The sequence below is a fragment of the Nicotiana attenuata genome, chromosome 4 (assembly GCF_001879085.1).
Source record: "Nicotiana attenuata strain UT chromosome 4, NIATTr2, whole genome shotgun sequence".
NCBI classification, from domain to species: domain Eukaryota; kingdom Viridiplantae; phylum Streptophyta; class Magnoliopsida; order Solanales; family Solanaceae; genus Nicotiana; species Nicotiana attenuata.
In genome coordinates, this window is record NC_031992.1 from 8,546,477 (window position 1) to 8,562,799 (window position 16,323).

The following is a 16,323-nucleotide window of genomic DNA, read 5'->3' on the forward strand; positions in this document are numbered from 1 at the left end:
CGGGAGAAGGTGTTAGGCACTCCCGAGTTCCGTGGTTCTAGCACGGTCGCTTAACTGCTATATTTGGCTAAAGTCTGATTTTAATACATGTCATACTACAAAAATTATTTTACCGCTTTTAGTTAAAAAATTTTAAGAAAGTGAACGTCATTTAAAAACGTGTTTTTGGATCACGTCACATGAAATGCACCCATATCCTCGACACATTTTTATTCAACGTTTTGGGATTTGGATTTGGGTTGCATGAAATGCACACCCGTATTTAGGAAAGTAAGATTATTAAAAAGCGCGCTTAAAGCGACTAACGTGTTATTATCTTTGCGGGAGGCCGTGAAATTCGCTAAACGGCACGTCCCGAATTCTAAGTATTTTAATATAAATGTTTAAAGAGGGCCACGCAATTTATGAGTTTTATTTGGCGTGGCGCACCTCGTATTATTTAAAGGCCACTCTAAAGAGACTATTGTTTTCTAGTATGGAATGTCTCTAAAAAGGACCCTAATTGATTAACAATATGGATTGCTATTAGTTAAAGTATTTAAGGACTTTAGGCCTCAAGTTCAAGTCCACACTTGAACAAGAGGCTAACCTCTTAACTCAAGCATGCTACTTAACTAGAAGGTCCAAACCCTACCATTTAATTCATAGCTTCAATAATGTAATGGGATTTTCAGCATGTTGGACTTCGAAGCCAGCCCAAGAAGAAGAGGAAAAGAGTTCAAGCTTAACACAAGAAGCCGGCAGAGAATCTTCTAATTCGAATAAGCTACAAGAGAGACCGATAGAGAATACTAAGCATTCATTCAATTACTTTTCTCATAAATCAACTTGTTAAAATCTGTACCAATGTTTTCAAACTCTGTTTTATGCCTTTCAAATCTGGAACTAGAGGTCAAGTGAATCATGAGGCTGAAATTCTAAAGAGCCTCAAGCAGGTGAACAGAGCTCAAGCTGTGACTGTTGGGGTGAGGAACATACAGGAATGTGAGGTCAAACAGCTCAAGGTTGTTCACCAAATGGCTGAAGGAAAACTTAACTTGCACAACTAACAGTCAAAGCTAAACCTCATTCAGATATTAAACTATCTAGCAACCAAACCTATGAGAGCCAAGAGTGCAGAATTTGCATTTTTAAAAAAAATAAACTGTGCAGATCTGCTGCTTAAACAGTGCCAGATAGGGCAGATTTTTAGCAGGCTCAAGTCCAAACAAATGTCCCAAAATACTGCACGTTTGAGCACGATTCATTGCTCGAATCAACTGTTTTTAGCAGCGCGAAAGAACAAAATTCTTACAGCTGTAACAATGCAGATAACTTTCGAACCGGAGAAGGAAAATAGAGCAAATCTACACATATACAAGCAGCGAAGCAGTTGAGTTTCAACACCAATTTAAACCAAGATCTGACAAGAATGAATCGTCAAGCGACGTACCAGATTCACAAATTCTTGTAGTCAGCAAAGAATCCTACTGCCTGTGTCATTTAACATGAAGGAACCAAGACAAACTAACACGGGTCTAACTCAGCAAAGCATAAACCAATGCAAATTAGTGCCAGATTTTGAAATCAAACAGAACATGATACTACATGGATCACTCAGATTCAACCTAGACAGTATTACTATCCTAAGAACTCAAGAAGAATTAATAAGACTTAGTTTTAGGATTTAAGTAATGTATCTCAAGCACAACCTCAAGAAAACAAACAAAATGCTCGAGGGAATTGCTTCATGAATACAGTAGATGCATAGTTTTTACAGCATGAAGATTAGAGTGCATTTCCACATGGAGACAAGGAAGCAACTCGATGCGAATATCAAGCAGATACTAGCGAAGACGAACAGATTAAGGACTTAATAAGCTGGAGACGAGTCGATCCAAACCAACAGAGACAAGCATATTTAGACAATGAACCAAAGCGTTAGTGAACATATTGCCAACAGTTTAATTCAAACTAAATTGCGACTTATCCATTCTTACTCACCAACTAAACATGCTATTTGACAAATTCAAATTGAATCATATAAGACTAAGAGCAAAGATCAAACACAACCTCGAAATGTTGAAACAAGGTCAAATATACCAGATAGTGTACTCAAATCAGTCACCAGTCGACCCTTGCACCCAAATCGCAAATAACTCGCCAAACTAACAAACCTAAAGTTCTTACCACATTTTAATCACACCACAAACAAGATGAGAGAAAGAATCAGCAAATGAACCTGAAATTGAGCTTTCGATTAAACTTTGATTGTGAATATACAATGAGAAATCCAGCGTTGAAAATCAAATAAACCGCGAAGCAGAGACCAACAACCACATACAACTCAATAAAGCACTTGAACTCCCAGAAAATCAGTCTCAAAGCAAAGGAAGAAAGAGTTTTCAATCTCAGCTTCAACACTTCAAATAATCCCCATGCTTAATAAAATAGATTCAACATCGACATCCAATGGCGGAATCCATTTTCAGATTTGAGCAGAGTAGATAAACAATAAACAACTTTTTTTTCGTTTTTTTTGTATCCCTAAAATCAGAAGAAACAAAATTTCGAAAACTCGAAACTAAAACTTTATATCCCTTTTCTCTGTTCGGATGCCATGAAATAGAAAGAACAATTGAAAATAGGAAGAATAAAATTTCTGAAGAACAAAACCCAAAAGAAGAAGCCTCCAAAAATCCTTAAACCTTTTCTTCCATTTTTACTCTCCTAAGTTCTTACCAGCCTCCCCTAACTTTTCAAAAAACCCCCCCCCCCCCTCAAAATCGGAACTGGCACTATTTGAAAACGAATCCCTTGATGAATGTAGGGCTCAAATTGAATGAACTCAATCCAATGCCCCACACTCATCCAGCGAATCCGCCTCCAGAACCTTCCAATTGTGATATACATCTAAATCGAGCGAGTGAGAGGGGAGGGAAATCTCGCGTCAGAAACCGTTAGAACGGTGAGAAGAGGGATGGGGGGAACGCGTGGGTTAGGAATTTGGGACTCACTCGCCTGAATTTGGACGGAATTTGGGGCTTGGTTCGAGTGTATTTTGTGGAGAAGAAGAACAGTCGCGGTTTGGGACCTAGGGCTCGTCGTTCATTTTTCTTCTGTAAGCGATTAATCCGTGTATTTGTTTGGGAATGGGTCGGGTATAGGAAAGATTTGGGCTGGGTTACACGGGTAATTGGTGGGAAATCTTTTGGGCTTTGTGAAATTAGAAAAAAGGCCCAAACTTTCAGCCTTCTTCTTCTTTTAATTCAATTCTTATTTTTTCTTTTCTTTCCCTTTTTCAAAATTAAAATAAAAACCTATATTAATTCCTAAAACCTACTTAACTAAAAACATTAATCAAAACTAAATGATAATTATCAAAATTAATTAAAACAATTAAAAAAAAAACTACTCAAAATCAAAGTCAAAATTAAAATGTGCAAAATAACTATTTTTTGTGATTTTTCCATTTTATAAAATAATTGACTTTCCAATTCATCCTAAAATGCAAAGTTAAATCCTAAATGCAACATATTTTTTGTATTTTTTGTGAATTAAAAATGCACAGACGAGATGCGAACAATTACCAGAAAATATCACAAAAATCCACAAAATTGCAAACACTGAAAGAAGTTATTTTGTTTTGAATTTCTGGGAGAAATTCATATAGGGCAAAAATCACGTGCTCACAGGAATAAACCCTTAAATGTGCGTGAAGGTCCCCTGTCCCATAGAAGATATCAAACTTTGGAGGTTTGTACCATACTGGCATGTCCACATCTGGGTGAATACACAAGTCCTCATAATCCAGGGTTTCACTTCCTCGGGTGACTTGGAGACTCTTCATTACCCTTCTCAACATTTGCAACTGCTCAGATATCGACTCTTCTTCCTTACGCCTGGCTTCTCTCTTCATCTCGACGTATTGATCGATCTCATATGGCACCCTGGCCGTGACGAGTGCTGTAAAGGTAGGTTCGATAACGGTATATATAGGGGGAACGTACCGCTCGTGAGTAGTGGCATGTGCCACATGTATGTGCTGGTTGGTGGTGAAAGTGACTCTGTCACGAGGAGGGGTAGTTGCATTAATGGTAATAGGCAGGTTCTGTGATGTTTGAGGGTATTGTGGTACGTATGGAGTGTGAATAGAGGGATTTGGTGGGTTAGCGGGGGGTTAATGGAGGTATGCCTTGAGTGGTGGGGGTTGAGGTTGGAGTGTTGTTGTTTTGGCATGATGTTGAAGGAAAATGATCTGGAAGTGAATCCAAAGAAGGGAATCTGGGTGGTTGAGGAAGTGTTGTCACGGCCAGGTACGCCAATTTTCTGATATGTTGTACCTCCTCCCTTAAGAATTCCATTTTCTGGGCCATCCTAGCCACATGCTCATCATTCCTAGTACTGTCTTTTCCCTCCAGTCGCCCGGGCTGTTGGCTATGACAAGAGCATGTTCAGTTGGGTCTTCTGCAGCTGAAATCTTTCCCTTTGACCTAAGATTGTATGGTGGTTCCGCCAGTTTTAGTCGACACAAGCCAACTTTCTTTTTCTTTTTTTGGGGGGGGGGGGGGGTAATAATAAAGGAAAAGAGAATAAAAAAAAAGAAAAAAGAGCAAGAGTTAGTTTTTTCATTTTTATACGGGCAGAAAATCACATAGAGCAGGCAATTCATGCGTTACAAACTAACGTGTTCCTAAAATTTGCGGGGACCTCTCATTGCCGGAGATAGGCCTAATTTGCGAATGTTTGACTGACATTTAGACTTGACACATTTAGATCCGAAGCAATTCTGTTTTCATTGATAATTTGGACTGATACAAGTGGGGACAAGGATGACATCATAGAGTTGCATGGGTTCAGACAATTTGCCTTTTGGAAAGTGAAAGAGAGAACTAGGGACAAGGGTACAAAGTTGGGAAAGGAGGGGAAATCAACCAATTCTAATAACCATCCCATGAGTCACTTCCTGTACCCTTCTCTTCTTCTGGTTGCTCTTCCGGATCCTCCTCGGGGTCTTCCTCAAACTCTTCCTCATCATTGTTGAATTCAGACTCCTCCCCCGAATCTTCTTCTAGTTCTGTGCTTGACTCTATCTGGATGCATTCCACTACCCGATTATCCTCTTCAGCCAGTGTCAACATATGGTCAATGGATCTTGGTACCGCCTGATGATGCATTGATGTGGTCACCAAGTAATGTGGCAGGATCTCATGGTAAATCTGCAAAGCCACCACCACAGCCTCTAACTAGGCTATACCCTCTCTGCTTAGGCGGTCTAGTTATTCTTCTTCCTTAATCTAGATGTAGTACTCGGGGGTGCACCATGAATTTGACCCATATGCATTGTTACCAGGTCATTCCACTCTTCTTGCAGTCTCCATATCCTGGGAATTGGAATTTGGCCATTGTAGGCATCCTCATATAGCGTCGTCCTTATCCACAGAGGCAAATCTTGGATCATCCCAAATTCTCTGAGTACCTGCAGAGGTGAGTTTGGTAGAATGCTTCTAATTGATCAACTCAATGAAGTACTTTTGGGGAGTCCTCAAGATTGCCCTTCCACCTAACAAAGAGAGTTTCCAGTTGATCCATTCTCCTATCATATTGGTCAATGTTTCCCTCCATTCTTCTTGCCCATGTGGGGAGATCCAGTGTCTCATCCTTTCATTATGTTTGCGGATCATATTGCTGACACCTACGAAGTAGTCGATAGTGCCCTCCCGCTGGAAAAAGTGTTCGGTAGCCCAAATCTGAAGCAGCAAGTTACATCCTTTAAGGAAATTGTATCCTCATACACATGCGGATAAAGCTCTCAGCATCTCAGCTAACACCATCGGCACCAAAGTAGCTTGAAGATTGCCGCGGAAGGTTGCCAAGACCATTGTTCACAGGTTGATGTTGATACGACCCCTTCGCTATGGAAAAACCAATAATCCCAACAGTGCCATTGCAAAAGTGATAGGACTGAGACTCTCCCACGTCACCTGATCACATTGAAACTCCCCTGAATACTACTCGTAGCTTTCATGATGCCCAAACCTATCGAACATCTGGTCGAGACTCACCCATCCATCCTCGATACTTCTGAGGCTTCTGATAACCGGGCATAGTAACTGGCAGTACTAGCTTTCTTCCGTTGAATGGAAGCTCCGTAAAACTTGTGACTTCCTCCAATGTCAGTACCAACTCACAGTCAGCAAATTTGAACACCGCCTTAGCTGGGTCCCAAAATTCTATAAATAGGCGAGTGAGCACCCTGTCTGGTCAGATGTTCGTCAATGTAGTTAATTCCCCTAGGTGCATACGAACTTCGTCTCCGTGTTCCTGACGAATATTCTTCCACCACTGTTTCAACTTATGTGGTGCTCCCATTACCATGCTAATTTCATGGATATTCTGGTTGATTTCCATTTTCTGAGGTGGGTAGAAGAAAATTATTTTGGTAAGTATTTGCTTTGGATCCGTAATTGTCTTGTCATGTTTGTTTGTCTTTCCATAGAAATTATGCCATTAGGTGCGTGACCCGTTGACATCAGGGTGGCTTTCCAAATTGTGTGCTGGTGACAGGGACCAACTCACCTAAGGTTTATGCAATATGACTATTTTACTAGAGTAGAGTGTTTCCTACTTTTGAATTGGACTGAGAAATGCGAGAAGTTATGTCATTTGAACTGACAAAGCCATTCTCTGAAACTAGAGAGTTTTGAAAAAAAGGTTCGAAGAGGTATAAAGGACAACCCTCGTTTGCCATTGTGTGTGATAGTGTACGGCCAAGACTCAATTGGAAGAGATATGGTGATAGTGTATATAAAGCAGTAACAAACAAGGGTGTAGCAGTGATAAGCAAGGTGATCATAGAGAGAAGATAATTGTAAAGAGCAAATAAAACACGTAAGCATGTAATTTGCAATTTTGATTATGGTCAAAGAAAAGTACAAATAAATCCAGAAGCCAAATTAGTCTAAATCTGCTAAGGTCAGAACCTAAGTGTGTATCCCCAATAGAGTCTCCATGTTGTTGCACCCTATTTTGCACTAGTCAAGATAGGATTCAACATGTGGTTTCTCTGTTGTTGATGAAACAGTGCCACCACCTAATATTTTGAGGTATACTAGGGTACCCATTTAATTACTAAGTCATATTCTTTATTAGTCTGCCAACTGGTGAGATATAGGTAAGGGTTCTTGTTCTTCTAAGAGGAAGGTGTTAGGCACCCCTTAAAATCTACCCGAGGTAGCTCCATAGGACTTAGACTAAGTTTGGGATCAATCATTGGTACTATGCTTAATTACTATTAAAGAGTACGACTAACTATATATCTAAGGGAGAGTATAAAAATGGATGTGAGACTTAAGAGGAGTGTGAGTTTATAAAGGAGTTTAAAGATATGTTGAGAGAGTTTTGAGATATGTATATAAATGATCCATTTGTAAAGTGTGCAAAGAAAGAGTTTGAGTTATAAAACACTTGGTTTAGAATATTGGTGCAATTCTAAGAGGTGTTTGTGAAAGTGATCCTAAGATACCATGGTTTGAAGATCCTTAAAGAAAAGATTATTTGCTGAAAATCCCGTGAGGTGATAGTTCTTGAAGTTCTAATTTTTCCTTTCGAAGAGCAAGCTGAGATATGATTTCCTTTTGAAATAGAGTTGCTGTTTGGCTATGTTCTGGGTTTTGAAACCTTTTAAGGAAAAGAAAGATGAGCAAAAACATATTCCCTCTGTTCCAGTTTATGTGAACCTATTTCCTTTTTGGTCCGTTCCAAAAAGAATGACCCCTTTCTAAATTTGGTAACAATTTAGCCTAACCTTACAATTCTACCCTTAATGAGAAGCTTTTATAACCACACAAATACTCTGTGCCCCTTTTTGACTTGTTTAGGACCACAAATTTTAAAAGTCTTCATTTTTTCTTAAACTCCGTGCCCAGTCTAACAGGTTCACATAAAATTGGAACGGAGGGAGTAATAAGTTTGCGAGCAGATTGTAGCGAAATAAGGATCTACTACTAACTAATTTTCCTTTTAAAATCCTATATTGTTTAAGACTTGCAAAAGTTTATATGATGTTAAAGCATAAAAGAAAAGCATGTGATCTAATATATGAGTGTTATATACATGAGATATAAAAAAACATCAAAGACATAACAAATGCAACCAACAGTAAACTAAATTAGAAAAAAGTGGTAAACTGAATTAACAGGATAGTAAACAGTGACAAAGGAGTTGAGGAAAGAGGACTGGACTGTGGTGATTGGGCCTTAAGAAGGTAGGCCCAACAGTAAAGAGACACGAGTACAGCTGATGTTGGGCTCCTCGATGAAATGCAACAAGGGTGGAATTGGGCCTGAGTTCATCAGTAACTCGGCGGCCCAAGCAGAGATGTACATGTTCAAAAGAGGAAGAAAGTCATTAGATATATATTCAATATATTCAGCATACTTTAATACAAATCACACCCTGATGCATATTACAGGTACACAAACAGATAATTGAAACATGAATATGATTAATGTAGTGGGATAATTATATATTAATGTGGTGGCTTTACTTAGCAAATAGTTCACATTGGAAACCATTCGTTGTCATTAATATTAAACCCTTAAAGAACTGAATGTGTCAATGAATTAAAGGTTAAGGAAAGAACTCTACTCGAGGATGATGCTCCCTGTGGATCCTCGACACTTCAAAGTTCCCAAGGGACTCAAGGCCTAGGGCAATGTGTGTCGGGGAGGGCAGCCCAACCTAAAGTCGTACTCTGCTCCCAAATACCCTTAAACACTGAAAACATGTTTTCCCTACGGTTTAAGTGCCAATGAGGCCCTTCCAATGTAAACTAAATACTAAAGTATTACTTACCACAAAATATAGACTTATCCTCTTAATAAAGTAACACAAGAGAACACAGATTACCTTTGACACTAAATAAATAATGTATATCAAGCCAACCTAAAGGGGCTGACTTTAGAACACATATAGATGAAAAAATAGAAGTTGCATATCATACTGTTGTAGGAGTAAGTCATTACAGAACAACATATTCAAAGAGAAAAATGGGCATGCAGAACTTATATAGACAACAACACAAGAGATGCAGATACCCCTGCCTTGGCAAACTAATTGAGAACTGCTTAGTTTGTCATTGACACATGCAGGGATTAGTAATACTACTTAACACCTTAAAGAGAATCAATACAGATTCAAACAAAACAGTCACGGTCAGCCATTGTTATAGAGGGGTTATCAAGGATATCAGGAACATGATTAAACTTTCAACATGACTACAAATTTATAGATTCGAACATGGGATTCCTAAGGTCTCAACATGGTCATGCTTCTAACAGTATTAACATGTCATCATCAACAAATGGACTTTATAACGTTTGAGAGTCAAGTTCAGTTTTAGATTAACAATAAGAGAGAGACCGAGCATAATTCAAGACAGAACATGGTGTTACAGAGTTAAGTTGTAATATTCAGTCAACTGTACATAAGCAGGGTAAATGAGGTAGTGATCTCATATAAATAGGGGGACTTTACATATTATAGAACCAAATTAAACATATCAATGAAGAAAGGAAATGGAAGCATTGTATCAAAACAAGTTCAACTCAAACATAAGTCTAGCTTAGTATGTAAGTATGAAGTGATCAAGCTTTATTTCTTAAAGTTGATTATAACATAGCGCCTAAGTCCTATTTCCATGGAAGTTAAGTTAATGATAGATGCATGCAAGCTTTACAAAATCAACAATGGCTCAAAGAGATTGCAAGAAAGTTATGAATTACACATATATCTGAAGATCCCAACTAATCATGGACAAGCAAGCTCGGTTACACAGAAATTACCAGTTCGCTTTATCCAAAGAATCATGACCTACTCTAGGAAAGTGAAAGTAGTTTAACCTTAATAGAATGTGTACAACAAAGGTTCATGGAAAGAAGACAGCTTAACTCAGACAAGATAGTTTCCCACAAATGCATCCAACAATTAGGTGTGACCATGAGAAGGTCATGGTGATAGTCTAGAAACTACCCTTAGAGCTAGCATATGCAGATATAGAGTAGGAGAGCCTGCAAACACTTAGGTTCTTTCACCTTAGTTAAGTGATATGGACTTATTGAACTTTCAGGTTTCTCTGAGTTAGGATTATCAAATAATGAACTCAACCATGAGACAAATAAGGTGCAAGGAACAATATGAAGATCACAATAGAATCATCAGTGAAGGGAAAAAAACATGAAATTTAGGTAAGTATGATTGGTTTAACAATATTAATAATTAAATAGAGTAAGGCCTCATTTGTTTTTTTTAAAGATTAAGACGTCTGAATCTGAATACACGTCTGAATATCAAGATGTGCATTATGATTAAGACATCTGAATCTGAATGTTAAGATGTGTATTAGGATTTAAATACTAAATGATTAAAATTGTTTCATTTTTGACATATGAATGTATAAAATTTACCTTTATTTGAAAATTAATAAACATAAAATTCAAATAAATACTAATTAATCTAATATTCCATCAATAAAATATATAGTTTTTTTTATGATAGTTGCTGGTGGTGATGGCTAACGGTAGTGCTTGTGAATGCCGACTAAAAGCGATGGTTGGTGGTAGATTTAGTTGATGGTAGTAGTTTAGGGTAGTAGCTAGTGGTAATTGGTAGTGGTAGTTATTATGATTGAGGATGGTGATTGTGGGTGGTGATAGTTAATAATGGGCGGGTGGTGGTGGTAGTTGTGATTGAGGAAGATAGTGGCAGATGGTGGTAGTTTATAATGATGGGCAGTGGCAGCTATGGTTGTTGATGGTGATGGGGTGGTTAGTTATGGTAGTTGAGGTGGATGAGTGTTGGTTGTCGTTGAGAATGATGGTGGTGGGAGTGGTGAAATGGTGGGTGGTGGTAGTCGACAATGGTGGCAGCTATGATTGAGGATGATGGTGGTGGTGGTTATGGTGGTGGTGGGTGGCATGGTGGTAGTTGATAATGTAGGCGGTGGCGGCAGTTAATAATGAATATGGATGATAGGATCTTAATGAAATAAAGTCTCTGTTATAGATCTTAATCATACAGACTTATTTAGACCCATTAAGTGGTTGTAAAGTTAAAAAAACAAACATACTTAACGATTAAGATCTGAATAACTAAGATTCAGACTTTAAAAATAAATGCACTTAATGTCTGAGATCTGAATGATTAAGATTCAGACCTCCATTAAGTGCAAACAAATGAGGCCTAACAGACCATAACAATAAATTAGAAAACAGTCTGACAAACACAGGCAGAGATGAAAGCATTTAGACACTTTAAGTTCAAGCTCAAGGTTAAAAGACAGGGGATACAAGTTTAAACAGTTTCAGGTTTCATCTTAGTTATAATTATCGGATAGCAAAATCAACTTCCAAGCTCACAAAATATTATAGAGGTGAAACAAGACAGAGATGAGCTTACTGCAAGTCAATAAGAATTATGAAGTTCATATTGAACATAAACACATAAGAACTTATACATGGAGACTGTTAGAAAACCTAGAATAGAGATCAACATGTATCAATTATGGCTTAATCGATTAACACTTAAAGACTCATAACAAAACAGGCTAACCACAAGCAATCGTTAAAACTAACAGAACATAAGTATTAACATGTCAAACACATGTAGAATAATTGCAATCTCAGAACCTATCTTGCCATGCTTATATCATTCAAAAGAGAAAAGTGAGAGAGGTGCTGACCTTTTTGAGGGCAGCAGACCAAATGAGCTCTTTTTAGTTACTCAAAATCCCAAAACCCTTGAGTTTGGACCAGTAATAGAACTTAGCAAAAGAGAGGGAAAACAGTCAGAAAATAAGATTTGAAACCCTAAGTTTCTCAGTGTCTTTTGTGTGCTTAGTGTGTTTTTATATCCGTCTGTTAGGTGAGAGCATTGAAGACTCCTTTTTGTAGTGCCATTTAAGGCCTTAGTGTTTCAGGATTCAAACTAAGATAGTGAAGAATGACTCGTGATAATGATGATAGCAAATCAAACGAAAAATAGGAGACAAAAGGTGAATTTAGTATTGAGTTTACCTGAGTGGAGAATAGTCGGCCATTGAAGGCAAAGAATCGACGAACAAATCCTAAAACACAGAGGTCACTGCATTTGACCTCTACGTACATAATATTTATGATGAAACTCTGAATCGTGCACATATATGCTCCGTTTTGGCAGAATGAGTGGGGAAACTAGATGAAGTGAAAACTCATCAGTTAGGTCTAGGGTTTCGAATTGGGGTTTTTGAATTCTAACAACGAGAATGAAAAATTGCTCACTGGATACATCTCCTAGGCACAAAGGAGGTAAATTTGCGAGTTGATTTGAAAGGACAATGGAATGGTGTTTCGATTTCAAAGAACAGGTCTTGGCGTTTCTGATTTGGCGAACAGAAAAGGGAAAGTAAGTGGGATTTGTGGATAATGAAGCAGGAAAGGATGATTGATAAGGGTTTCATGACCTTGCACAAATTTGTGCAAGGTTTTGTTGATTGATTAGTCATGGCGATTCGAGAGAAAAGAAGAAGAAAGAGGAAAGGTAAGGCGGCTGTGAGAGTTACAAATGACTTAGGGTTTGAGAGATTGGGGGGCTTCTCTAGGTTAAGAATGGGCGAAATCCGGGCCGTTGGATTTGATGATCAACGTCCCTGATAATTCGGGCACTAAAAGGTTTTAAAGGATTTAAAAAATGAATATATGGGAGCCATTATATCTTCTATTTTTAATGGCTGAGATCAAATCGGGTAAGGTTTTAAAATTAAAGGTGAAATGGAGGTAAAACAAGGGACGTTGATTTGTAGGATGGACGACCCAGATTGATTGTGTTTGTTTTGTGAGTGATAGAGATGAATGACGTGGCGTGCTCTGCTTGGTTCTCATGGAGTGGCAAGGATTGCCAAAGTGGAAAGAGGGAGTGGTTGGGCTAGGTGTATTTGGGCTAAAATAATTTAAGAAATGACCATCTTGTGTTTTATTGAGGAATTACAATTGTAGCCTTTTTGCCTTTTATCATTTTGAGATTAATTTAAATAAATATAATTATTTCAATAAAAATGTAGTAGTAATTATAATTTTTAAATACTACTAATTATTGTAGTCAATTGATTATTTGTAAAAACACTTCACTAGGACATTAATTTTGAACTATTGAAATAGTAGACTAATTAACTAAAAATTTAAGAAATAATTTATTGAATTAATTATAAAACCTTCGTGTAGAAATTATTTTAATAATCCTAAAATAGCAGATATATTTATAATTACATAATACTAATACTGAATGATTGATTTGAAATTAAAACCAAATTGAATATGTGGAAATAGGTTTTTTTTGATAAAAAATATTTTCAAAGCATTCGTTGTAAATTATTAAGTAAAAATAAATTAATTTTAAAATGGAGGGTAAAAATTGGCCGTCAACAAATGTTGGTGCTGGTATCATCGGCCGAGAACTCCGTTGTGGAACCCCACTCAACAATCTAGGTCATTCCCTCTTGAGATGACTCAAGTCTCCGCACTGATCGAAACAACCCCTCCTCTGACGGAACTGCTACTCCTGATAACCCGAGGAATTGCCTGTAGAAACTTGAGCAGACGAGGCATGGTGAGAACTCTACGCTGGTAGTGCACTAAATGAAGACCGACCCGAACGAGCACTGTAAGAACCGTGGCAAACTGATGAACCACGATGAGCTGGGCGAGCCATCTGAGCAGGCCTATAAGGACGATCCCTGCTATGGTGTGACTGACCCCCAAAAGAAACACCGCTGAAACCACCTGAACCACGAGGCCTCTTGACCTCCCTTTCCTCACGCTCGTGGCTACGGACCAACTCTAGCCACCGAGCAATATCAACCACCTCGTCGAACCTAGCACCTGATACACTCTCCCGAGTCATAACAAAACACAACTGGTAGGTTAGGCCATCAATGAACCTCCTAATCCTCTCCCTCTCAGCAGGAACCAAGCAAACTGCATGACGAGCCAACTCTGAAAACCTCATCTCATATTGGGTCACAGACATGCCCTCCTGGCGTAGATGCTCGAACTGCCTACGCAAATCCTCCCTGCGGGTCTGTAGCACAAACTTCTCCAAGAAGAGAATGGAGAACTCATGCTATGAAAGTGGTGTAGCACCGACTGGCCTGCTCCTGTCATAGGTCTCCCACCATCTGAAAGCTTCCCCAGTCAGCTGAAAAGTAGTAAATGAGATCCCACTAGTCTCAAAAATACCCGCCGTGCGAAGAATCTGCTGGCACCTATCCAAGAAGTCCTGGGCATCCTCTGACTCATCCCTACTAAATGATGGAGGCTGGAGCCTCCCAAACCTCTCTAGTCTCTTCTGCTCCTCATCACTCATAACGAGACCCACCTGAGGCTGAGCAACTGCAACCAGCTAGGGTGGTAGTACCCCAGTGTCTAAAGTCCCTACACTACCTGCTCCGGAGAACGAGTAGCGGGAGTCTGAGAACCTCCCCCGGCCAGAGAAGTGGTTGGCGCGGTCTGAATAGAAACTGCCCGAGCAAGGCTAGTGCAAACAGTCAATATCTGAGCCAAAGCCCTCTAAAGGCCTGGAATCATAATGGGCACAACTGGTGCCTGAGCTGGCCCCACTGGCTCAACCACATATGGAACATGCTCCTCAGCTGGAGCAAAAGGTGGATTTGCAGGTGCTTCTCTAGCTGCTGTACGAGATGTACCTCGGCCCCTACCGCGACCTCGGCCTCTTGTGTCCCTAGATGGTGGTATTGGTGGCTGTCCGTCTTGTCTGGTAGCACGTGTCCTCACCATCTGTGAGAGAATAAAATAATAGAAGTTTAGTTCCGGATTCAATAAATTCGCACGACAAGAATACAAGAAAGTGAAGGTTTCCTAATGGTTCGGCAGCCTCTCGAAGATAAGTACAGACGTCTCTGTACCAATCCGCAAGACTCCACTAAACCTGCTCATGACTCGTGAGACCTATGTAACCTAGGCTCTGATACCATTTTTCACGATCCAAAACTCAATGGCACATATCATGATACTAAGCAAGGCGGCAACTCACATATTCCAACACTTTCAAATTCAAAATATACTAAAATAGGTTTAAATAAATGAAAATCTCATAAAACTAGATGAAATATCACAACTCAATACAGAAATTCCCAAAACCTGGGTGTCACTGAGTACTTGAGCATCTATACTGTAACACAGTCTAATACACTATCTAAGAAAGTAGAACAGAATACACAAAAACTGAGAGATAAGGGAGGAGAGTCAAGGTCTGCGGATGCCAAAACAACTACCTCGATAATCTTCGAACAGGTAAAACTCTACGATCAACAACCACCGTGCCCGGAAATGCCTGGATCTGCACACGAGATGCAAGGTATAGTGTGAGTATAACCAACTCAATAAGTATCGTAAATAAACAAGGCAAGGTAAGAGAAGTTTAAATTATTGAGGATACTAGTTATTCAGGTGTAATACTGCCTTTTTTAACCAGCACACTACAATATTTAAAACTAACTCATAAAGCTTCGTGATAAGAATATCCGTGTGTGATGTGTACTATTTCTCAAGTACCCTGCTCAAACATTACTATGGCATGTCGAGGAAGGAAAAAAGTAAATTAGATAAATGACCAAGAAAATACAAGTTCCACACACTGCACGGATAACTCACGTGCTAACAATAGAACCTGCACGGATAAATCACGTGCGATACGGACAACTCATGTGTTTATCAATATATGGATCCGCACAGACAACTGACCTGCCAATAATGTCAATATATGGATCCGCACGAACAACTCATGTGCTGCACGGAAAACTCACATGCCAATAACATAATCAACCCGACATAGCCGCAGGCCCCCAGTCCAAACATATCATACAGAAGTAACAAAGCAAGTATACAAGTATGTGGTGAATGGAGTAAGATTCTCATGTCCCTAGACTGTTGTAAATGGCATGCTAAAGTGTAGGCATGTGCAAAGTGTGCTATCGTAGCTCAAATCGACAATTTTATCAATGAAAAGCATTTATCAAGTTCGTTCAGAGGTTAAACCTTTATGTAGCCTTATCATGGCTCAAATAGATCACATAAACCGTTACAACATGTGAGATATCGTAGCTTAAAGCTTAACAGTCATTTCTAGGCTTATAAGAGTCCGAGCACAACCCAAACATGAATATATAATCCCTATGCATGCACATCAGCACATGGGCTCATCCTCACGCATGTGCGCACCCAAAAGCACGTGGCTATCACAACGATTCAGACAACTGGTGCCTCAATCGAGTTTAAATACGATACTTACCTC